The sequence below is a fragment of the Macaca mulatta genome, chromosome 15 (genome assembly GCF_049350105.2).
Source record: "Macaca mulatta isolate MMU2019108-1 chromosome 15, T2T-MMU8v2.0, whole genome shotgun sequence".
NCBI classification, from domain to species: domain Eukaryota; kingdom Metazoa; phylum Chordata; class Mammalia; order Primates; family Cercopithecidae; genus Macaca; species Macaca mulatta.
Window position 1 is genome coordinate 76904252 of NC_133420.1, and position 25801 is coordinate 76930052.

General features: G+C 36.9%; 1 long non-coding RNA gene across 1 annotated transcript in view; it reads right to left on the reverse strand.

Moving 5' to 3' along the window:
• Positions 1–25119, reverse strand: part of LOC144334810 (uncharacterized) — a 71600-nt gene extending 46481 nt beyond the window's left edge. Inside the window, exons 1-2 of the long non-coding RNA XR_013405051.1 lie at positions 24961–25119; positions 6341–6448 (exon numbers count right to left, since the gene is read on the reverse strand). This is a non-coding gene — a long non-coding RNA (uncharacterized LOC144334810). The remainder of the gene's footprint in view (positions 1–6340; positions 6449–24960) is intronic.
• Between the last annotated feature and the right edge of the window lie 682 nt (positions 25120–25801).

Sequence of the window (25801 nt, forward strand, 5' to 3'; positions counted from 1 at the left end):
CTAACAGCAAAATCTGTCGTTGTTAATGGTTGGTCAAAAACAAACATTATTTTCCTTTAATTATTTGCTTTAAAAGATGTATTGCCTTAGTAATTTCAATATTAATTGAGCCAAAAATGTATACATTGAAATGCATTTTCAATTTGATTATAAAATGTAATGAGAAAATTCTATTTTATATGATACCAACTCAATTTTCACAAAGCTTTTCTGGAAAATAAACATTCCATGAAATAATTATTACTTATAATACATTGACTGGACTTATAATTGTACCTACTTTTCAATTGCAATATAATATTTATAATAAAATACTAGTAGCCAAAGTTTGTCTCTTCTATTGACTGTGTTGCTTTATATGCAGATGTGTTAGTTCTTTTTAGACATTTCATTTTGGATCATGTTTGTAGACCTTAGAAGTATGCCACGTCATAAAATGAGTAACATCAAAACTGAGGACCTCTCCCTCTGCCATTGTTTCATGCTGCATTCTACCCATCCCAATTCTCCACCATACACATGTTCAGTCAGACACACACACACACACACACACACACACACACACACACATACACACAACTGGTTTCTTCATCTCTGACAGTCTACAAAATTACATCAGATAATAAGCACGTTGTTAAATGTGGGAGCATATACCCCTACTCTACTCTTGCTCTCTGGATGATTAACTGAATTCAGCTGTGATCACAAATGCCTAAACTGTGATATTCCTAGCTATCTCACAAAGCAGCCTGGGCTAAGTGGAGTTGGATGACATTACTGGATAATCATCTCTCAATGTTCTTTTCTAAGAAGAGAATATTTGGAATGGGTGTTAAGCCAGAAAGATTAATCTGGAAATGATTGCAGCAGTTCCTTTTCCTTTAAGGGAGCTGGTTAAAAGGGATTCTAGGCAAAATTTTCTCAGACACTTTCAAACACACTAAAGGAGTTAACTTCGTATTCCCCAATGATTTTTCTTGAAGAAGTTCATTTCCCTTAATCCATTTTCTTCATCACACCTCACCTCCCAAACTACTGCCTGTTTTGAATAAGATATTAAAAAGCTAACCAGTAGTGCCTAAGAAGTGCATGAGCTCCCTCTTGTGGGTCTTGGAAGTTACTTCTGAAACTTGGAACTCCCACAACTGGAAGTCCAGGTGGAAGAACTTGTAATTTAGTCTTTGTCTCCAAGAGAAGGTGTGATGTCTTGGCCCGTCTTCACCAACTAACAATTCATATTTCAAGCTATGCTTATTTTCACCAGCTACTTCTCTTGACTCTTCAAATTGATAGAAGCATTATTAGCATGAAAAATAAAAGTTGTATTGAAGATTTATTTATATAGCCTTAACACTAGTAATTCGGTTGCAACAATAAATGCCTACCATTTGCTTCACTAAATTTACATTTAATAAAGTATATTTTGTGTAACATTATTTCACTTAAATTACACAACAACTCTGAAAACGTGGTATTATCATTCTCTGTTTCAGGTTTGGATTTAGCAGGAAACAAAAATAAACCTGCATCTTCTGGTACCAAATCCAAAATTCTTTCCATCCAATCCTTTCCCTTCCACATTCTCAGTCTTGCAATTCCTCCCCCCAGGGTGAGATTCTTTCTCAAGTTTTAAAGTCTTGGATCACAATCCTAATGTCTCATTTTTCAAAACTTTTATGCCAAATATAAAATAGTAAAACTTTTTTTTATTAAAGCCTGGCTTAGAAGGCAGATGTTTCAATTTTTAAAAGTACAACAGTTAAAACTAGTATCCCTCTCTAAAGTGAAAATATTTTTAAACAACATTTTAAGATAATTTTGGTAAGTATGGGACTATGTCTGGGAACATGTTTGAAAACGATCTCTCAAAAATTGGAAACTTAAGATTTTCACTCCTATAGTCCTTTTCGCTTGATTATGCAGAAGCAACTACCAGATTTTAAGGAAAGTAGGTTGAAATCTCATTTATGCAAACAAGGTCATTGACTGAATCTTGATCAAATGATAAATGATACCTGTTACACACCAGGAAATGCATTGTAAGACTCATTACAGGGAGCTAAGTGACATTTTACTTATCCCCTGACTTCCCCAGTTCAATTTATATATTCCTACAACCAGAAGCCATTATTGAATCTTAAAACCAACTCTTTCAATTGCTGAATGTGTCCTTGCATCGGTTATTTGACCTCTCTGAGACTTTGTTTCGTTGTTTGCAAAGTTAAGTGTAGAACTTACCTCATAGGGTTATAGTAAGGACTGAATGGCCCAATGTATGAAAAGTACTTAACAGTATCTGGTACAAATTAAGAAATCTTTTTTTTTTTTTCTTTTTGTGAGATGGAGTCTCGCTTCACTCTTGTTGCCGAGGCTGGAGTGCAGTGGCGTGATCTGGGCTCACTGCTACCTCTGTCTCCCGGGTTCAAGCAATTCTCCTGCCTCAGTCTCCTGAGCAGCTGAAATTACAGGCACCCACCCCCATACCTGGCTAATTTTTGTAGTTTTGGTAGAGATGGGTTTTCACCAAGTTGGCCAGGCTGGCCTTTGAACTGCTGACCTCAAGTGATCCGCCCGCCTTGGCCTCCCAAAGTGCTGGGATTACAGGCATGAGCCACCGTGTCTGGCCTGTAATTCTTAATGGTAATATTAATGTTATTAATCCATGAACTCTACACATGCCTAAGTTTTTGCTGCTTGTGTACCATTCCTGATATCCAAACATCTTACCTAATTTTTTACCTCTCTTGGTACATACCTGTTTGTCTTGGTCTCTTACTTTTTGTTCTTTCTTGGTTGCCTTTTGTCATACACTGTGGCCCTTAATAGTGACTTATAGTGCCTCGCTGAGCTTCCCTGCCAAGCTGACTTCCATTGCCTTAGTCACTGGCCCTGCCACATCCTCCCTGGTACAGAAGAAACTCCTAATCCTTACTCTTAAGACAAACTTACATTGCTGCTTCACCCTTTTTGTCTTGTATGAAATCAAGACAAGGATATGGGTACCAACTCTTGAATTATAGGTCTCTTTCTTCCTTCTTATCTCCATACCCATGACTCAAAAGAGCATAAACATGTAGAGGAGTGATACACGTAGAGTATTAGAACACTCATGGGAATGCTGAAAATCTCAAAAATATAAGAGAATGTCATGAACTTGCCTCAAACAAAAGGAAAGATCAAACCCCACAAAAAGGGGGGACATAAAGCAGGAATTTTAGAAGTACCAAAATAATTAATAAGAGCCAAGATACATGAAAATGCGTTTAGGTGGTATGCGAAACAAAGAGAAGGCATTTCTGCAGAATGAACATTCATTTAGGGATCACACAGAGATTTTGGCAGTGATGCCCCACACCCTTTGGTAGTGAAAAGAAAGGAATTCACTAGATTAAAACAAACATTGATGACTTTTCCATGATATTCCCCATTCCGTTCTGGTTTGAATTTATTCACCAGGAATATTGAATAAAGAGCCACTTAGACATGATCTCAAAGACATGTGCACACCCACATTCATGGCAGCATTTCATACAGTAGCCAGTAGATGCAACCCAATGTCCATCAACAAATAAATGGATAAAGAAAATGTGGTATATACATACAATGGAATATTATGGGCCTTAAAAAAGAACGAAATCCTATTACATACTACGACACAGGTGAACCTTGAGGACATTAGCCTAAATGAAATAGGCCAGTCACAGAAGACAAATACTGTATGATTCCATTTATATGAGGTATTTAAAGGAATCCAATTCATAGAAACAAGAAGTAGAATGGTAGTTTCCAGGAACTAGAGGGGAGGGGAAAATGGGGAGTTGTTCAATGGATACAGAGCTGCCATTTTACAAGATAAAAATTTCTGGAGATCTGTTGCAAAACAACATGAAAATACTTAACACCACTGAGCTGCACACTTAAAACGGTTAAGATGGTAAATTTTAAGTTATGTGTTTCCTACTACCATTTTTTAGAAAATTGTTTATTGAACCTTTTGCAGCTGTGTATGTGTGTGTGCATGCATGTTTTCTTTTAGTCGAGATGAGTAAATTGCAGTAAACAACCTCCACAACTACCCCAAGCAATGGTAGTCTATCATGACCCTTCAATGTGGATGATATAGTGGCTAGGGAAACAAAGGACAATCTCCTCTTTCTCCCTCCACAGAGAAGAACGTACAGGTACACCTTACAGACCAAAGATAGCAAGCCTGCTGCTATGTTACAAGGATTAAAAGCAAATTCTATATAAGGTTGCATCCCTCATTCACTATGGCAACATGTGAAGTTGATTTGCAAGTGGTAAAGAGCATTCCTATCGTACTATATTAATCAGGGTCCAAGCTCCATTTTTTTTCAGTATGCCCAAAAAAATCTTTAGCCACCCATCCCCCAAAGTCTCAGTGCCTCCCCCACACCCCACCACACACATACATGCTATTCTAAAGCATCTCAGGATTCTCTTAAATAAAACTCTATTTCACCATTGTGATGACACTTCTGATAATTTTATAACTTTTGGACATTTAATCCATATAATGGCTGTATTAATTTTTGTTGATGTTCTTGCTATTTTTATAATGTCATATATGTACCTATATATATTATGAGACATATCCAACTTGGCCAACTTTTGTGTTTTTTCTTTAGTAAATACAGCAGTCATGAATGTAACTCATTATCATTATATATCACAGGCTGAAATCTTTGAAAATGCAAAAGTCATTTTATAAATTTCTGCTAGTTAAATTTTTCTGCCTTTCTAAAGCCTCAACTGTAGATGCTGGTGTTTTCTGACTCTCTTTTGAGACAAATTTCATTTTAGGATTAATCACCTCATAGCAGATGGCAGCTTCATAAACTCTTACAGCCAAGTAGCAGGCACTCTGCTAAGCACTTTACAAACAGTATCTTTTTCATTCCTCACAGGAAGCCTATGAGAAAGGTATTATCATTATTAACCCTAATTTATGAATAAGAAAATTGAGATTAGAGAGATTAAATAGATTACCCATGCTCTGGTTTCTCTTCAGATCATATAAATCTTTCACCCTTTACTAAATAGATTACTCAAAGTTACATAATAAGTAGAAGAGCAAAGATTGTAACTCATTGACCATAAACTTTCTGTTTAGTCCAGACTCTTGCAGAAAACTTGGGTTTAATTCGTTGTTCATTTCACCAAACAAGACTACAACCTTCTCAGTAGATATCAAAATGTCTGGGTACATTCATCATTTGTTCAGTCATTGCTTTATTCATTCAATAAGCATTGTTCTAGGTACTAGGTACAGCTATGAACACACATCCTACTCTCATGGAACTCATGGTCTAGTCCATATTGAAGGGGCTCTAGTATCTGCATTGATGAGAAGAATTCTCATAGAGGGACAGGGCTCTTTGTCTTCCACGCTAGGATCAGAGAGCCAGTGCAAGACAGGTTTCATGTTGTATGCTATAGAAAAAAGCAATCACTCCTTGTGAAGAATAGTGTTTCCTCTTTTCCATTTGTATCAAAGTTTACAGACACAACTTACCTAAGTTACATGAATTTTTACAAATATATCCTATGATATAGATTTAGTTGTGTATGAGTGTGACTTTTTTAAAAGAAGCATATATTCTGACTCTTCACATATCTTCTTAAAATCTTAAAGATAAATATATTAGGAGTATAGTTGGTACTCTTTTCCCCTACATTCCTTTCTTTTCACTTGCTCATTTGTGAGTTCAAAGAAGTTCCTTATCCAACAAATGGGCTTTCACAAAACATGCAATGATAAGAGACAAAGCCAATATCTTGACAAATGGAGATTTATTTTTCTCAGCACAACAGATTAAAAGAAAAAATGGTTAGAGCCTCCAAGTGAAAAACCCTGAAGGGGAACCACTCATAAGTTCACAAGTCTTAAAACTTCAGAATTGCCAACTCGTCAACTTTCATGCCCCATTAAATGTGCAGACTCAAAAATCCTGGATTTACCCTTGTTTTGTTTAATAAGGGTTTATTAGCTTTGCAGTTCAGCCATATAGTTCTTACGCTTTGCTCTGAAAGAATACCCATCTACTTACTGCCACTTAAAAATTCTTACTTTCTTTATAATAGCCTTTTTGGTTAATTTCAATCGGGAAGAAGAGACAATATCTCACAGCACCATTTAACACAAACTCAGTCTACAAGTACACTAAGGAGCAAGCAATCGTTTCAGCTTGTAGTTAATGAATCAAAGTTTAAGACGACAAATTGGCTCGCTGAGGCAAAATAGTTAATTAACTTTTAGTCAGAAATATTCATCTTGCTTTCCTGGCATAAACAAGTCTCATAAACTCTGTTTACTTACTCAAGTGTTTTTCTTCTCTTCTACGTCCCTAGGCATCGTTCAGAGCTCTTAATATATCATGTCAGACTATCTTCATAATTTTCATCCAATTTTTTAAGTTTTCAGCCTCTAAGACAAAAAAAAATACATCCCCTCATTAATCTGGGTTCTGTAACAGTGGAGTACACATTAAGAAAAGAAAACCTCCAACATTAAATTCGGTAGGCTCCATGACTTTGGAGGCTAATTGAATCAGACTTCGTGTTTCTTAAAGGAAACACATTAATTTCAGATGTTCAGTTAACTCAGTTTGTTTAGCCTGTCAGGTAAAACTGCAGACTAATGTAGCAGTGACTGGCGTGTCCAATTAGCAAAGACGTTTAATGGCAACTACTCCAGACCCTCTTGCCTCTGGTACTTTACAGATGTACCATTTCCTTAAAACAAAATTTTAAATATTAGCTAATAAGAGAACTATGTCAATGGCTTTGATGAATATATAGCTGAACAGTGATTACATTATATTCTCCTTAACCAATCTTCCAAACTGGCCTTTTGCTAATTTTTTCCCCAATTTTCATGTTTCTTCTGGAGAGAACACTCATACTTTCACTGGCAACAACATCTATTTGTTATCCTCTGTCATTGCCTGTGTTTTCTAAAGGAAGACTGTCTGCAGTGAATGCTTACTTTTAACAGCTACTAACAATAAATGCTGCTTAAAATTTTTTCTTTGCAGTGTTGCCACAAAGTTTACATTTTTTTTCCTAGCTCTGTGCCAGTTTTCTTAAGCCTCAAGTCATCATCATTTTATGAGATGTTTTTTCCAAAAGCAAATTATAGGTTCATAAATTAAATAAGTGTTGGACCAGAAATGGTGCTTATTTTTGAAATGACTCATTTGCGTGTCTGTATGAAAAGTCAGGTAAATGCCTTCCTACATACATTTAGAGACAAACATAGTGTGCCAGAGAAAGCAACCCTCAACTAAAACATAAATTTTGCTCCCATAAAGTTTATTTGTATGTTGTCATATTTTCCCATAAGTTAAACATATTTTAACTTATGTAAGTATTTAACTTATGTGAGTTAAACATATTTTCCCATAAAACCAATCCAAAATAAGGTTGATATTGTTTAAGTCAACAAACATTTATCTGACTCCTACAATGCACCAGGTGAAGTTCTAAGAGCCAGGAGTACTAAGATGAATAAGACAGGGTGCTGTCCTCAGTATTTACAAGGTAATAGGACAGAATTTATTTTTATGGGAAATGTACTCAAAGCTTCTCCTTAAGAGTCTAAGCATGTGTTTTTTTTTCACTCTACAGATGGATACTCATATACCTCTAGCTACCACCTTCCTAACACCTGGAGCAAAGACTCTCCGACATTGTATGATAAGTGCATGAGGTATTAAGTGAAACAGAAAAGGTACTCACCCAAGATGGGAAAGGATGAGGGGAGTACGAATAAATAGAAAGCATTTCTCAATAAGATGATGGATCCATTGAATCATGAGGGATAGGTGAGATTCATTACACCACTGAGTCTCAAAAAGTGTGAACTTCAGACCATCAGCATCAACATGACTTAAGAACTTGTTAGAAATATATAACTAGGAGGTGAAACAAGACAGAAGACTAGAAAGCTGCACCAATGGTTCCCCCAGACAAGGATATTAAGTTAACAACTATCTAAATAGAAAGAGCACCTTCATAAGAACCATAAACCAGGTGAGCACTCACAGTACCTAATTTTAACTTCACATCTCAGAAAGAGGCACTGAAGAGATAGAAAAAGCAGTCCTGAATTGCGTATGCCATCCCTCTCCCACCACAGACAGAAACAGCATGGTTCACAGAGCATCTCTGGGCACTGGAGGAGGGAGAACTCAGAAATTATGAGGCATTGAACACAGTTCTTTCCTGTTAGAACAGAAAAGAGAAGAGTCCCTGACTCCCAGATGACACTTCAATACCACCTGGGGTCTGGGGGAACTCACTGACCTGAAGGGAAGGACACAGGCCTGGCTGGCTTAGCCACTGCCTGATTGTAGAGCCCCAGGTCCTTGAGCGAACAGGCAGTAGCCAGGGAGTGGTTACAGCAGGTCTTGGGTGAGACCCAGTGCTGTGCTGGCTTCAGGTCTGACCCACTGCATTCATCATGATGGTGGTTACAGGAGCACTTGTGTCTTTCCACCTCTACTCCAGATGTCTCAAAACAGAGAGAGAGAGTCTCAGTATGTTTAGGAGAAAGTAAGGGAAGAGAACAAGAATCTCTTCCTGGTAATCCAGAGAATTCTTCTGGATGTTGTCCAAGACCATCAAGGTGATACCTCTACGAGTCTGCAAGAACCACAGTGTTACTGGGCTTGAGGTGCCCCCTAAAGCATATACAGCCTTAGATCACAACACTCAAGTCCTTTCAATTATCTGGAAAGCCTTCCCAAGAAGGATGGCTACATATAAGCTCAGACATTGAAGACTACAATAAGTACCTAACTCTTCAATGCCCAGACACCCAAGAACATCTACTAGCATCAACACCATCCAGCAAAACATGACCTCGCAAAATGAACTAAATAAGGCACCAGAGATCAATCCAGGAGAAACAGAGATTAGTGACCTTTTAGAAAGAGAATTTAAAACGGTTGTATTGAGGAAACTCAAAGAAATTCAAGATAACACAGAGAAAAAAATTAGAATTCTATTAGGTAAAGTTAACAAAGAGATTGAAATAATTAAAAGGAATCAAGAAGAAATTCTGGAGCTGATAAATGCAATTGGCACACTGAAGAATGCATCAGAGTCCTTTAATAGCAAAATGGATCAAGCAAAAGAAAGAATTAGTGAGCTTGAAGACAGACTATTTGTAAATACACAGTCAGAGGAGACAAATGAGAAAGAATAAAAAACAATGAAGCAAGTCTACAGGATCTAAAGAATAGCCTCAAAAGGGCAAATCTAAGAGTTATTGACCTTAAAGGGGAGGTAGAGAAAGGAATCGGAGTAGAAACTTTATTAGAAGGAATAAAAATACAGGACTTCCTAAATCTAGAGAAAGATATCCATATGGAAGTACAAGAAGGTTATAGAACACTAAGCAGATTTAACCCAAAGAAGATGACCTCAGGGTATTTAATAATCAAAATCCCAAAAGTTAAGAACAAAGAAATGATCCCAAAAGCAGCAAGAGAAAAGAAACAAATAGCATAAAGTAGAGGCCCAATGTGTCTAGCAGCAGACTTTTCAGAGAAAATGTTACAGGGCAGGAGAGAGTGGTATGACATATTTAAAGTGATAGAGGAAAAAAAATCCTTTTAACCCTTCTAACCTAGAATCCAGTGAAAATACCTTTCAACCATGATGGAGAAATAAAGACTTTCCCAAACAAAAGTTAGGGGAGTGCATCAATTCCAGACCCATTCTAAAAGAAATATTAAAGGAAATACTTAAATCAGAAAGAAAAGGACGTTAATGAGGAATAAAGTATTACCTGAAGGTACAAAACCCACTGGTAATAGTAAATACACAGAAAGACACAGAATATTATTATTGTAACTGTGGTGTGTAAACTGCTCTTACCCTAAGTAGAGAGACTAAACAATAAACCAATTAAAAAATAATAACTAAAACAACTTTTCAAGACATAGTATAATAAGATTTAAATAGAAACGAGAAAAAGTAAAAAATGGAAGGATAAAATTAAGGTGTGGGTTTTATTAGTTTTCTTTTTGCTTGTTTGTTTATACAAATAGTAAGTTGCTAACAGTTTAAAATGAATTATAAGACAGTATTTGCAAACCTCATGATAACCTCAAGCCAGAAAACAACAGAGACACACAAAAAGCAAGAAACTATACTGTATTTAAAGAGAAAATTACTTTCACTAAAGGGAAGAGAGAGGAAAGAAAAAAAGGAAGAGAAGACCACAAAATAACCAGAAAACAGATAACAAAATGGCAAGAGTAAGTCCTGCTTATCAATAATAACATTAAATTTAATGGACTAAACTGTCCAATAAAAACACATTGACTGAATGAATGAATGAAAAAACAAGACCCATTGATCTGTTGCCTACAAGAAACACACTTCACCTATAAAGGCACACATGAACTTAAAATAAAGAGATGGAAAAAGATAATCCATGCCAATGGAAACATTAAAAAGTGTAGGAATTGTTATACTCACATCACGCAAAATTGATTTCAAGACAAAAACTATAAGAAGAGGCAAAGAAGGTCACTATATGATGATAAAGGGGTCAAGTCAGCAAGAGAATATAACAACTTTAAATATAAATGCACCCAACACTGGAACATTCAGTTATATAAACTCAATATTATTAGAGCTAATGAGAGAAATAGGCCTCAATACAATAATAGCTGGAGACATCAACATCTCATTTTCGACATTGGACAGATCTTCCAGAGAGAAAATCATCAAACATCACACTTAATCTGCACTGTAGACGAAATGAATCTAATAGATATTTACAGAACATTTCATCCAATAGCTGCAGAATATACATTTTTTTTTTTTTTTTTTTTTTTTTTTTGAGACAGAGTCTCACTCTGTCGCCCAGGCTGGAGTGCAGTGGCATGATCTCAGCTCACTGCAAGCTCTGCTTCCCGGATTCATGCCATTCTCCTGCCTCAGCCTCCCGAGTAGCTAGGACTACAGGCACCCACCACCACACCCGGCTAATTTTTTGTATTTTTAGTGGAGTTGGGGTTTCGCCATATTACCCAGGACGGTCTCGATCTTCTGACCTCATGATCTGCCCACCTTGGCCTCCCAAAGTGCTGGGATTACAGGCGTGAGCCATCACGCCCAGCCATAATATACATCTTTTTCCTCAGAACATGGATCATTCTCAAGGATAGACTGTATGTTAGGTAACAAAACAAGCCTGAAAACATTCAAAAAATTTAAATAATATCAAGCATCTTCCCTGACCACAATGGAATGAAACTAGAAATTAATAACAAGAGGAATTTTAGAAACTATACAAATATATGGAAATTAAACAATATGCTCCTGAATAACCAGTGTGTCAATAAAGAAATTAGGAAGGCAATTACAAAATTTACTGAAATAAATATTAATGGAAACACAACATATCAAAACCTATGGGATACAGTAAAAGTAGTACTAAGAGAGAACTTTATAGCTATAAGTGCCTACATCAAGAAAAAGAGGAAAAACTTCAAATGATCTAACAACACATCTTACAGAACTAGAAAAGCAAGAGCAAATACATTTGAAATGAAGAAAACAATATAAAAGATCAATGAAACAGAACAAGTTGTTTTTAAAAAACTTAAGCAAAATTGACCAACCCTTAGCCAGACTAAGAAAAAAAGAGAGAAGATTCAAATAAATAAAATCAGAAATGAACAAGGAGATATTACAACTTATATTGCAGAAACTCAAAGGTTCATTAGTGGCTACTATGAACAAATATGTGCCAATAAATTGGAAAATTTAGAAGAAATGGACAAATTCTTAGATGCAGACAACTTACCAAAACTGAACCAGGAAGAAATCCAAAACCTGAAAGACCAATAACAAGTAATAAGATTGAAGACATCAGAAGAAGTCTAGTAAAGAAAATCCCAGGACCTGAAGTCTTCACTGCTGAATTCTACCAAACATTTAAAGATGATACCAATCCTACTTGAACTATTCTGAAAAATAGAGAAGGAGGGAGTACTTCCAAACTCAATCTACGAGGCCAGTATTACTCTGAAACCAAAACCAGACAAAGACACATTAAAAAAAAAAATACAGGCCAATGTTTCTGATGAATATTGATAAAAAAATTATCAACAAAATCCTGGCAAACAATACATTAGAAAGGTCATATATTATGGCCCTGGGATCCAAGGACAGTTCAACAAATACAAATCAATCAACATGATACATCACACCAACAGAATGAAGAATATAATTATTTGACCATTTCAATTGATAGAGAACAAGAATTTGATAAAATTCAACATTTCTTCATGATAAAAATCCTCAAAAAACTGAGGATAGAGAAAACATACCTCAACTTAATAAAAGCCATATATGACAGACCCACAGCTAGTATCATACTGAATAGAGAAAATATAAAAGCCTTTCCTCTAAAATCTGGAACACAACAAGGATGCCCACTTTTAATACTGTTATTCAACATAGTACTGGAAGTCCTAGCAAGAACAATCAGACAAGAGAAGGATATAAAGGGGATCCAAATTGGAAAGGAAAAAGTCAAATTATTCTTGTCGGCTGATGATATGATCTCATATTTCTTTTGTGTGTGTGTGTGTGTGTAATTTTTTTTAAAATTTATTTATTATTATTATACTTTAAGTTGTAGGGTACATGTGCATAACGTGCAGGTTTGTTACATATGTATACTTGTGCCATGTTGGTGTGCTGCACCCATCAACTCGTCGTTTACATCAGGTATAACTCCCAATGCAATCCCTCCCCCCTCCCCCCTCCCCATGATAGGCCCCGGTGTGTGATGTTCCCCTTCCCGAGTCCAGGTGATCTCATTGTTCAGTTCCCACCTATGAGTGAGAACATGCGGTGTTTGGTTTTCTGTTCTTGTGATAGTTTGCTAAGAATGATGGTTTCCAGCTGCATCCATGTCCCTACAAAGGACACAAACTCATCCGTTTTTATGGCTGCATAGTATTCCATGGTGTATATGTGCCACATTTTCTTAATCCAATCTGTCACTGATGGACATTTGATGATCTCATATTTCAAACAATCTAAAGACTCCACAAGAAAACTGAGAAACAAATTCAGTAAAGTTGCAGGATATAAAATTAACACACAAAAATTAGTAGCATTTCTATATGTCAACAGTGAACAATCTGAAGAAAAAGAATTAAAAAGTAATCCCATTTACAATAGCCACATATAAAATTAAATACCTAGTAATTAACTAAAGAAGTGAAAAATATATATAATAAAAACTATAAAACACTGGTTAAACAAATTGAAGAGGACACCAAAAATGGAAAAATGTTGCATGTTCATGGATTGGAAGAATCAATATTGTTAAAAATGTCCACACTACCCAAAGCAACATACAGATTCAATGAAATTCCTATCAAAATACCAAACATTCTTCATAGAAATAGAAAAAAAAATCCTAAAATTTATATGGAGCCACAAAAGACACAGAATAGCCATACTGTCATGAGCAAAAAGAACAAAACCGGAGGAATCACACTACCTAACTTCAAATCATACTACAGAAATACAGTAACTAAAACAGCATGGTACTGGCATAAAAACAGGCATATATACCAATGGAGCAAAATAAAGAACCCAGAAATAAATTCACACACCTACAGTTAACTCATTTTCGACAAAGGTGCCAATAACTGACACAGGGGAAAAGACAGTCTCTTCAATATATGATACTGGGTAACTGGATATCCATATGCAAAAGAATAAAACAAAGCCCCTATTTTTTACCAGATAAAAAAATCAAATCAAAATGGATTAAAGGCAAATCTAAGACATTAAACTATGAAAGTAATACAAGAAAACATTGAGGAAAATCTTCAGTACACTGGTCTGGGCAAAGATTTCTTCAGCAACACCCCACAAGCTCAAGCAACCAAAACACACATGGACAAATGGAATCACATCAAGTTAAAAACCTTCTGCACAGCAAAGAATACAATCAAGGAAATGAAGAGACAACCCACAGAATGGTAAAAATATATTTGCAAACTACCCCTCTGACAAAGGATTAATAACCAGAATATACAAGGATCTAAAACGACTATATAGGAAAAAATCTAAGAATCTGATTAAGGAATGAGCAAAAGATTTGAATAGATATTTCTCAAAAGAAGACATACCAATGGTAATCAGATATATGAAAAGGTGCTCAATATCATTGATCATCAGAGAAATGCAAATCAAAACTACAATGAGATATTTCACCCCAGTTAAAATGGCTCATATCCAAAAGACAGGCAATAACAAATGTTAGTGAGGATGTGGACAAAAGGAAAGCCTTGTACACTGATGGTGGGAATGGAAAACTGTTTGGAAGTTGTCCAAAAAAACTAAAAACTGAGTTACCATATAATCCAGGAATCCCACTACTGGTGTACACCCAAAATAAAGGAAATCATTATATCAAAGAGATATCTGCACTCTTGTGTTTGTTGTGGCACTGTTAAATAACTAAGATTTAGAAGCAACTTAAGTGTCCATCAACAGATTAATGCATAAAGAAAACATGGTACATATGCACAATGGAGTCCTATTTAGCCACCAAAAAAGAATGAGATCCAGTCATCTGCAACAACATTGAAGGAACTGAAGATAATTATGTTAAGCAAAATAAGCCAAGCACAGAAAGACAAGCATTGCATGTTCTCACTTACTGTGGGATCCAAAAATCAAAACAATTGAACTCATGGACATAGAGTGTAGAAGGATAGTTACTAGAGGCTGGAAAGGTAATGGGGGTGGGGTGGGAGATGGAGACAGTTAATTGGTACAACAAAAGTAGAAATAATGAATCAGATCTCCTGTTTGATAACATAATAGGGTGGCTATAGTCTATAATAACTCAATTGTAAATTTTAAAATAACTTAGAGTATAATTGCATTGTTTGTAACTCAAAAAATAAATGCTTGAGGGGATGGATACCCCATTCTTCACTATGTAATTATTTCACATTGCATACCTGTATCAAAACATTTTATGTATCCCATAAATATACACACCTACAATGTACCCACAAAAGTGTTTTAAAATAATGTTTAAAAATTAATGAAAAATTTTAAGAAATAAAAATTACACCAAAGGAAAGAAAGAAGTATAAATTATTAGGCCTAGTCTTAGAGCTACTGAGTCAGAAGCTCTGAGGGCAAGGGTAAGCAACCTGAGTTTTAACGAACCCTCAAGGCAATACTGATGCATACAACAGTTTGAAAAGCACTGTATAGGTCAGTTTTTAAGCAATAAAGCATGAGGAAGGGCTGATGAATTTTCAGGGAGTGAATTCTGATTTCAAGCACTTAGGATAGTTGTAATAGATCTTCCAGTCGCTCTGAGTATTGGTTCTTAACAGTTCACAACTGCACTCTGCTCCTGAGACTCATTCTCAGCTCATGAGAGGTGGCTTATCTAGAAATGCCTGGCAGGGTATGCCCTTTTCAAAAATAATCCTCAACCAATGACTGAATGATATGGAGAAATAAAAGGCTAGTCCAATTACCTTAAGATAGAAAAACTTTGTGGTATTCTTCAGGTTCCAGAGCTCCCCACAGGGTCAGTTGAACCCACATGTTGGCCTGATGTCTTTCTCTGTTCCATCCTGCTTCCCTCAATCCTTTCCAGGTTTCTCCTAAGAGCACTCCCTCAATAAATTACTGGCATAGGCTGTATTTAGGAAACCTCAACCAAGGACAGTGGTACATAGTAAGAAAATGCATTGGGAACTACAGGAGGCTTGCATTGATTAAGCAAAAAGTGTAAGTAAGGGAGTGGTGAGAGAGGAGGCTAGAAGGATGAGAGGTACTTTGGGAAACAACACATAAAATCATCAAGATACCCACACACACATAAACACAGATTGAACTTCGATACATATAAAGTATTCACACAGGTGGGGAGAAGAGAAATTTCTCAGACTGCTATCTTGCATTGCCAGGAAAATATCTTTTCTATTTACAATAAACAATAATTTACATGCCATTTCTCACCATACATCAGAAATGAGGAGACTCCAAACCCAAGCCACAGGTCTGGGGCTATGTAAACATTTGTGAGGACAGATAGGTATTCTTGGAATTTTGGAAGGGAAAACAAGACTGACAAGGTGAAGAACTGGACTAACCCTCCAAGTGATGGAGAATTGTGAGAAAACAGACGCTGGAAAGAGGAGAAATCATAGAAGCCAAAGGAAGGAGATTCTGTAAGGGTCAACTGTGGGCTTCCCTTCTTCCTTCTCTGTCTTCATTCTCTTCTTTCTGTGGCTCTGGGGGCTCCTGCTAATGCAAATTACTAAGGCCATATTAAGGCATTGATGGTCAACACTTGTGATAATTAATTTTATGTGTCAATTTGAATGGGTTAAAGGGATGCCCAGACAACTGGTAAAACGCTATTTCCAGGTGTGTCTCTAAGGGTATTTCTAAAAGAGATTAGCATTTGAATCAATAGACTGAGTGAAGAAGATCCTCTCTCCAATGTGGGTGAGCGTTATCCAATCCACTGAGGATCCAGAGAGAACAAAAAGATGAAGGAACAGCAAATTTTTTTCTCCTTGATTTGGGACATCTATCTTCTCCTGCTGTCTGATAAAGGAGTGCCTTGTTCTTGGAATTTGGGGCTCACACTGAATTACTCCACAGGCTTTCCTGGTTCTCCACCTTGCAGATGGCATATTGCAGATTTCTCAGCCTTCATCATCATGTGGGCCAATTCCCGTAATATACCTTCATATATAGATATAGATATAGATATAGATATAGATATAGATATAGATATATAGATATAGATAGATATCTGCTTCTCTGGATAACCCCCATAATATACCTTCATATATATATATATATATATATCTGCTTCTCTGGATAACCCTGACTAACACACTGCTCCATTGGTAAGTTATCCAGAGAAACAGATTGCTTTTTTCTGGATAAAAGCAATGGTTGCTTCTAACCAGGATCTCTTTCCAATTTGTTCCAGTGCAGTGTGGGAATCCAGTCAACCAAACTTATACCCTTCTCCTGATGCTCAAGTAAGAACATATAACTTTGAAAATGTTTTGGATTTTTTTCCTGTTAGCACAATATAAAAATAGACCAGGGAAATGTACTCAATTTGAACGTGTCTCCACCATGAGCTCCAGCTAGCGTGGTGGGAAAGAGACGGTCTCCTTCCCACTACACTAGATCCTGAAAATATAAACGACTGAAGATTTACAGCTGTCATGCTGCCACATATGGATAAGATGGGTTTCCAGAGACTATACAAGGATTCTGACAATAATGGTAGTACTAGAAGTAAAACACTTCTTTATTTTAGAATTTAGCAGTGTCTGAAGCAAAGTCTATCCTGAATTTTTCAATGTAAAACACTAAATTCCCATTTTTGCTTTCAACCACTTTGAAACAGTTCTTCTATCACTTTCAACAGAGACACCTAACTAATATAAAATATCATATATTTTTCAGAAAGTAAATATTTATTAGAATCTCATATTCTCTAGGTTTTACTCTTTTGCTGAAGGACCTTTAAATATCTTTACCTACTTCCTATTATTCATATACAGTACTGCCAAAAATGTGTTCCTACAAATATTAGTTTGGGGTGTTGATCATACAAACTGTAAAAGATAAGAGAGGTTCTATGATCATATAAATTTGGAATTTATTATCTTCCACAAATTTAAACCAGTTTCTTTACCACAGGCCTTCTCAGAGTCTTTAAATTGTGTTTTACGAGCTAAACCTCCAGGAAATAGTGATAGTATGCCTAACTGTCCCAATTTGTTTGGCTTTGAAAATCTTATTTTTGTTGAGTAACTGTGGGACAATATTATATTAAGTACATTTCAGAAAACTGAGATTTAGTTGGAATTCTAGACCTTTACTATTTCAAATTGTTTAGGACTTAGGGACCTTTTGACTCTACCGCAAGGGCCTTTACGCCATTCCATCTAGTGGACCGCAGAAGAACTCTATGAGAGCGTGTTTGGAGACCAGGGTGAAGGAAAATGCTAAACATAGGAGAGGTATAAATAACTGTGCTTTCCCCTGTGCCAGCATGGAAAAAGTTTTCATCATTTTTGGACATATTGTAGGTCTCCATTGTATCATGGTCATTTTTATTTTTATCACTGCATGTAGTGTCTATTTGTTAAATTTAAGGTAATATATCCATGAGAACATCTGAAATAAATTTATCAACTTAAAAAAAATACTCAGAACATGAAAAGTACTATGCCAATTATTATCTTGAATACATCTGAGCAGAACAGATTTTAGAAAGTTACTTATAAGGTTTTGGCTGTACTTCCTGAAATGTTTTTGATGGGATTTTAATGTTTTAAGTCTGACAGCTGCTCCCGAAAATGGAATACTGTTTGTCAGCAAGCTACAGTTAACTCATTTCGATAAATAGGTAATTTGTTTCCTTAGAAAACAGTTGAAAGCATTCACTGACATTTGAGTAGAAAGGAAACACAGGCAGTCTGTGGTGGGGGGAGGATCAAATCTTGCACACCATCTCATCCCAAACTCTAGGAAGGTGAAAAAGACATTGGACACACAAGGGAAGATTGCTCTTGTGTCTCTAGTGAAATGGATTAAATTGCAAGTAATTCTCTTTTACCACCTGATATAGTAAAAATATGCTATAATATGGAAATCTGGTTCCTGTGTGCCATGATTTAAATGCTTTTGACTCCTTTAAAATTCATGTTGAAACTTAATTCCCAATGCAACATTATTAACAGGTGTGAACTTTAGGGGTGATTGAGTCATGAGGGCTATGCCCTCATGAATGGGATTAGGTACCCTTATAAAAGGGCTTGTGGAAGAAATTCACCCCTTTTTGCCCTTCTATCCCTTCTGCCATGTGATGATACAGTGTTCTTCCCCTCCAGAGGATGCAGCATCAAGGTGCCATCCTAGAAGCAGAGAGCAGCCCTCACCAGACATGATGCTGGTGCCTTGATCTTGGACTTCCCAGGCTCCAGAACTGGGAAAAAAATATGTTTCTCTGCTTTATAAATTACCTAGTCTAAGGTATTTTGTTATACCTGCATAAATGGACTAGGACACTCTGTGTGACATTTTCCATTTACTTTAAAGAGACATAATATCCAGAGCCTCTTTCTAGATCTCATGCCTTCATGCATTAAGAAATGCTCTTATGGTGGATGACATGAAATTCAGACATTTTCTTCCAAGGGCCTCTCAGTCAAGACAACTCCTTTTCTAACAATCCATTGATGCAGCTAGCAGTTTGCTGGGCCACATTAAAGACTTTTATTTTTCTCAAGCCTTTGGTACTCCCAATTGTCTATCTACTCCCCATGTTAGCTATACAAACACACACCATCAATTTCTGGTCAGGAAAACCCATCATAACATTTCAAAAACAGAGGTTTTCATACAAGGAACTGGGTGCAAAGGACGTTGTAAAACTGAAAGAACAAAAAGGGAACACTGAGGTAGCCCAGGAAGGAACCTGCTGCCACTTTAAGGCTAGAAGAAAGGGAATAAATGGGGCTACAACAACCTGTGAGCTTGGACCAGGAGCCCCATGGAGTTGGTTTTCAGGCTTCTGAGGAGGGAGCACACCATTCCCTGCAGGTGGTTCCTATGAGGGAGTGTGAAGACACTGGTTCTTAAAGTATTGAAAGTAATCAGATTGAATTCTACCAGAGGTACAAGGAGGAGTTGGTACCATTCCTTCTGAAACTATTCCAATCAATAGAAAAAGAGGGAATCCTCCCTAACTCATTTTATGAGGCCAACATCATCCTGATACCAAAGCCTGGCAGAGACACAACAAAAAAAGAGAATTTTACACCAATATCCCTGATGAACATCGATGCAAAAATCCTCAATAAAATACTGACAAACCGGATTCAGCAGCACATCAAAAAGCTTATCCACCATGATCAAGTGGGCTTCATCCCTGGGATGCAAGGCTGGTTCAACATTCGCAAATCAATAAACATAATCCAGCATATAAACAGAACCAAAGACAAGAACCACATGATTATCTCAATCGATGCAGAAAAGGCTTTTGACAAAATTCAACTGCCCTTCATGCTAAAAACGCTCAATAAATTCGGTATTGATGGAACGTACCTCAAAATAATAAGAGCTATTTATGACAAACCCACAGCCAATATCATACTGAATGGGCAAAAACTGGAAAAATTCCCTTTGAAAACTGGCACAAGACAGGGATGCCCTCTCTCACCACTCCTATTCAACATAGTGTTGGAAGTTCTGGCTAGGGCAATTAGGCAAGAGAAAGAAATCAAGGGTATTCAGTTAGGAAAAGAAGAAGTCAAATTGTCCCTGTTTGCAGATGACATGATTGTATATTTAGAAAACCCCATCGTCTCAGCCCAAAATCTCCTTAAGCTGATAAGCAACTTCAGCACAGTCTCAGGATACAAAATTAATGTGCAAAAATCACAAGCATTCTTATACACCAGTAACAGACAAACAGAGAGCCAAATCAGGAATGAACTTCCATTCACAATTGCTTCAAAGAGAATAAAATACCTAGGAATCCAACTTACAAGGGATGTAAAGGACCTCTTCAAGGTGAACTACAAACCACTGCTCAGTGAAATAAAAGAGGACACAAACGAATGGAAGAACATACCATGCTCATGGATAGGAAGAATCAATATCATAAAAATGGCCATACTGCCCAAGGTTATTTATAGATTCAATGCCATCCCCATCAAGCTACCAATGAGTTTCTTCACAGAATTGGAAAAAACTGCTTTAAAGTTCATATGGAACCAAAAAAGAGCCCACATCTCCAAGACAATCCTAAGTCAAAAGAACAAAGCTGGAGGCATCACGCTACCTGACTTCAAACTATACTACAAGGCTACAGTAACCAAAACAGCATGGTACTGGTACCAAAACAGAGATATAGACCAATGGAACAGAACAGAGTCCTCAGAAATAATACCACACATCTACAGCCATCTGATCTTTGACAAACCTGAGAGAAACAAGAAATGGGGAAAGGATTCCCTATTTAATAAATGGTGCTGGGAAAATTGGCTAGCCATAAGTAGAAAGCTGAAACTGGATCCTTTCCTTACTCCTTATACGAAAATTAATTCAAGATGGATTAGAGACTTAAATGTTAGACCTAATACCATAAAAACCCTAGAGGAAAACCTAGGTAGTACCATTCAGGACATAGGCATGGGCAAAGACTTCATGTCTAAAACACCAAAAGCAACGGCAGCAAAAGCCAAAATTGACAAATGGGATCTCATTAAACTAAAGAGCTTCTGCACAGCAAAAGAAACTACCATCAGAGTGAACAGGCAACCTACAGAATGGGAGAACATTTTTGCAATCTACTCATCTGACAAAGGGCTAATATCCAGAACCTACAAAGAACTCAAACAAATTTACAAGAAAAAAACAAACAACCCCATCAAAAAGTGGGCAAAGGATATGAACAGACATCTCTCAAAAGAAGACATTCATACAGCCAACAGACACATGAAAAAATGCTCATCATCACTGGCCATCAGAGAAATGCAAATCAAAACCACAATGAGATACCATCTCACACCAGTTAGAATGGCGATCATTAAAAAATCAGGAAACAACAGGTGCTGGAGAGGATGTGGAGAAATAGGAACACTTTTACACTGTTGGTGGGACTGTAAACTAGTTCAACCATTATGGAAAACAGTATGGCGATTCCTCAAGGATCTAGAACTAGATGTACCATATGACCCAGCCATCCCATTACTGGGTATATACCCAAAGGATTATAAATCATGCTGCTATAAAGACTCATGCACACGTATGTTTATTGCAGCACTATTCACAATAGCAAAGACTTGGAATCAACCCAAATGTCCATCAGTGGCAGACTGGATTAAGAAAATGTGGCACATATACACCATGGAATACTATGCAGCCATCAAAAAGGATGAGTTTGTGTCCTTTGTAGGGACATGGATGCAGCTGGAAACCATCATTCTTAGCAAACTATCACAAGAACAGAAAACCAAACACCGCATGTTCTCACTCATAGGTGGGAACTGAACAATGAGATCACTTGGACTCGGGAAGGGGAACATCACACACCGGGGCCTATCATGGGGAGGGGGGAGGGGGGAGGGATTGCATTGGGAGTTATACCTGATGTAAATGACGAGTTGATGGGTGCTGACGAGTTGATGGGTGCAGCACACCAACATGGCACAAGTACACATATGTAACAAACCTGCATGTTATGCACATGTACCCTAGAACTTAAAGTATAATAATAATAAAAATAAAATAAAAATAAAAAAAGAAAGTAATCAGATGTTGCATCCAACAACTGCAGCTAGGGCTAACACTGTTTCTGGTCCCACAGTGTAGGAATGGGCAAAAGGATAAAGTCCCTTCTCCCCTGCACTCACTTTCTTGTCTCTCTAAGGTACTCCCTATTGGCAGGTTCTATAAAAGGACCACCTAGACAAAGGAGTCTGGAAAATGTAGTTTACAGGGCCCCACAGCAGTATCAAACAATGGAGCATAAGAGAGTTGACTTGGAGCTAAAGAAATTATTAAATAACCAGTCCTACACCAAACTTTCTCTCTCCCTCATAGCTAGTTCTACTCTCTTCCCTCCTGGTCCAAATCTTAACAAAAGGATAGAGGTAAAGGGCCTTGCTATGTACCAAACATTTAAGTGAATCATCCTGGGTCACAGTGCCGTTGTCATAGTGATAACAAAACCCCCTAAGGAAAAAAGTGACTGACTTTGGCAAGTTGCGTAAACTCACTGGGCAGTAGTTTTTTCTTCTGGGATAAATATAACTACCTTGGAAAGTAGAATCAAGTGCACAAATAGGTAATCTGAATATGGGGCTTAGCATAGTGCCAGAGCCATGATAGATGCACAGCAAACATTAGTTGACTTCTGTCTTTTCCTTCCCTATTCTGCATTTTTTCTTGTTGAATAAAAGGCTTTGCATATTGTTGCTGGAATTTCAGGCATCAGTAAACACCTATGAGATCACTGGCAGGGAAATGTTCCCTTTTAGCTGGAGAAGTTTTATAGTCCAGCAGGCTAGACTCTTGTGAGTTCTAAAGAAGAGATACACAAATTGCCTACAAGGATAAATCTATGGTAAGGATATATGGGAAATAGAAAAAGAGGACTTAGCAGAACAATTTCCTGCTCAGGAATATGTAGCAAATTTCATAAGACACTGGGAAATTCTACCTAACTTTACTAGGAACAAGAACCTGTGGTTTCATGTCCTATCTTTTCTTTGCTAACCTAGCATTTGTGTTTTCCAAAACTTGTGAATTTGAATGGGTTCTATTGTTCGACTCTGCTACTGAGCAGAGTTCACATAATCTCTTCAAAGATTATTGGCCTCCCAAACCCAGCCTACCCGTGGTTGATTCCAACACATATACCTTCCCCTTCATAATCACCATGCTACAGCTAACACAGCAAAATTTAGACTGGTCTGTGAAAGGTCATCTAATCCATTCACCAAAAAAAAAAAAAAAAAAAAAAAAACAAAAAAAAAAACGTTATCTAAGCATCGTCTCGTAAACCAGGTCTCATTGGCTCTTTCCTTCTATCCTTGGACTTCCCAGGATTTGGTATCCTTATAAAGAAACATTTTCTACTACTCTTCCTTTATAATTATCATGTCCAAAAACCATTTTATCAATGAATGGGGCTTCATAAAACATTCTGAGCAGTGATATACCAAAAGACCACCAGGGTAAGTAAGATTTATAAAATGGAAGATACTTTGTCTTTCAGCCACATCATCACATGGATCTCAGATGTGGAAAACAAAGAAGAGGAGAAGGGACTAATGCTTCCATCTCTAAACTGAACAATTTAAATGAATGTGATATGACTTACAGAAATAGAGAAAATAGTGATAGAGTTCACTTGTGATGAATTAGTTGTTTAAAAGTGGAATAAGATGCTTGTGCAGTGTCCAAATACATGTTTAGGCATAGAAAGATGATAGCTTAAAATCAGAAAATAAATAAGCCTTTTTTGTTTTATTTTTAATATAATAATTCCTAAACTTTTGTTGTCATAGATCACTTTCAGCCTCTAATGATAGCTATGGACAATCTCCTCTGGAAAAAGAAAAGAAAGAAAAATGTACGGATGTATATATATCCAAAATTATGTATACACTTTTAGGTGATTTCCAGAACTCCCAGGTAAAATTTTTCCCCTCTCCACCTCCCTGCTCCATCTAGTGAAAAAAACTTTAATAAAATAGTCTGAGTGCTGAGTCTGTAAGGCATTAGGACTTAACACTTCCTCATCTTACAGTTCATCTTCCTCAACCCAAACAAGCTAAACTCTTTGTGTACCAAATAGCTTCTTTCCTAGCAATACTTATGAGAGAAAACAAGAAACAAAGCAGGCCAATTCCATGATAAGAGTTTCTAACCATTGCCAGCAAGAGAAAGACCCAAGGTGTTCATTTTCTCAATTACTGCAATGCTCATTTTCTTGTTGGATGGGCAAAGGCTCCTAAGCAAACCTTGGGGGTAATTGTGTATATCCTGGCATTTACAGTGTGTCCCAAGCCTGGAGGCAGCAACTAGCAATTATATTCCACTGATTAATGTGCAATTGTAAATTTATAGGCTTGATGGTCCAAAGAGGCTCCCTGCTATGTGAGATAATGAATAGGAAATTTTCAGAATAATGAGCCAAGTCAGACCTCACAAGTCTACCTGTGAGTTGAGAGTAACAAAAGAAACACACACACTCACACACACACACACACATGTCTGTCATTTAACAGAATTCGAGTTTGAAAGATGGAGTGTTGGAATGGAACAGCATAGTGAAAATATTCCTTGTTATTTTTGTTTCATTTCACTCACCGGCCACAGTGTTTGCAGTGGATACGAATACAGTGCTACTTCTCTCAGCTCCCATGTCAGGCTACCAAGACTTATTCCACCAGCTACTGAAATAGTGCTATCTCTGCGGTCAGCTCTATACAGAATGTGCCATCAGCTGGAGAAAGCTGCCTTGTCCATGGTCAGGCCACCTTCCCAGGGAGGGAAGGGAGCAGCCAATATTCAGTGACTAATCAATGACAGATTACAAAGACCTGAGGCCTCTCATCGTAACAGGACACAAACCAGAAGGGCCAGCTCAGCCTCAAAGCCCCGTATAGTGTTGGCTAAATCCTTGGGTGACACTGCATTGCTAACCATTTTCTCCCTCTCCCCAACCCTAGAAGACTTCCTAGTAAATCTCCTGTACTTTGCTTACTATCTGAGTCTGCTTCCCAGAGAGTTCAGCTTGCAAAAATGTCCAAGATTACTGCAAAGAAATGTTCCTAACACAAGAAATAGACCATTTAATTCAGTTTAACAAATATTTTCTGTTTGCCTACTCTGTGTAAGGCAAGTCTGAAACTACACTGAAGTAAGTTTTGTTGTTGTTTGTTTTGTTTTCTTTATAAGAATTTGTTTTGCTGTTTCTTCCATTGGTTGGCTGAGTCTTGAGTAAATTCACCTCCTTTTGGATTTTCTCTAAACTACAAAAAAAAAGTATAGGCTTTAAAAAAATTTCCCCAAAGGAAAAACTGTTAATGATAAAAGTCAATAGTATTTCTATGTTACATTTGAACTTCATAATTACATGTACAGTTTGGCTACAGGTTCTAAAAGATCAGAGGAAGGCATAAAAGGACATTATAGATTAATATAGTTT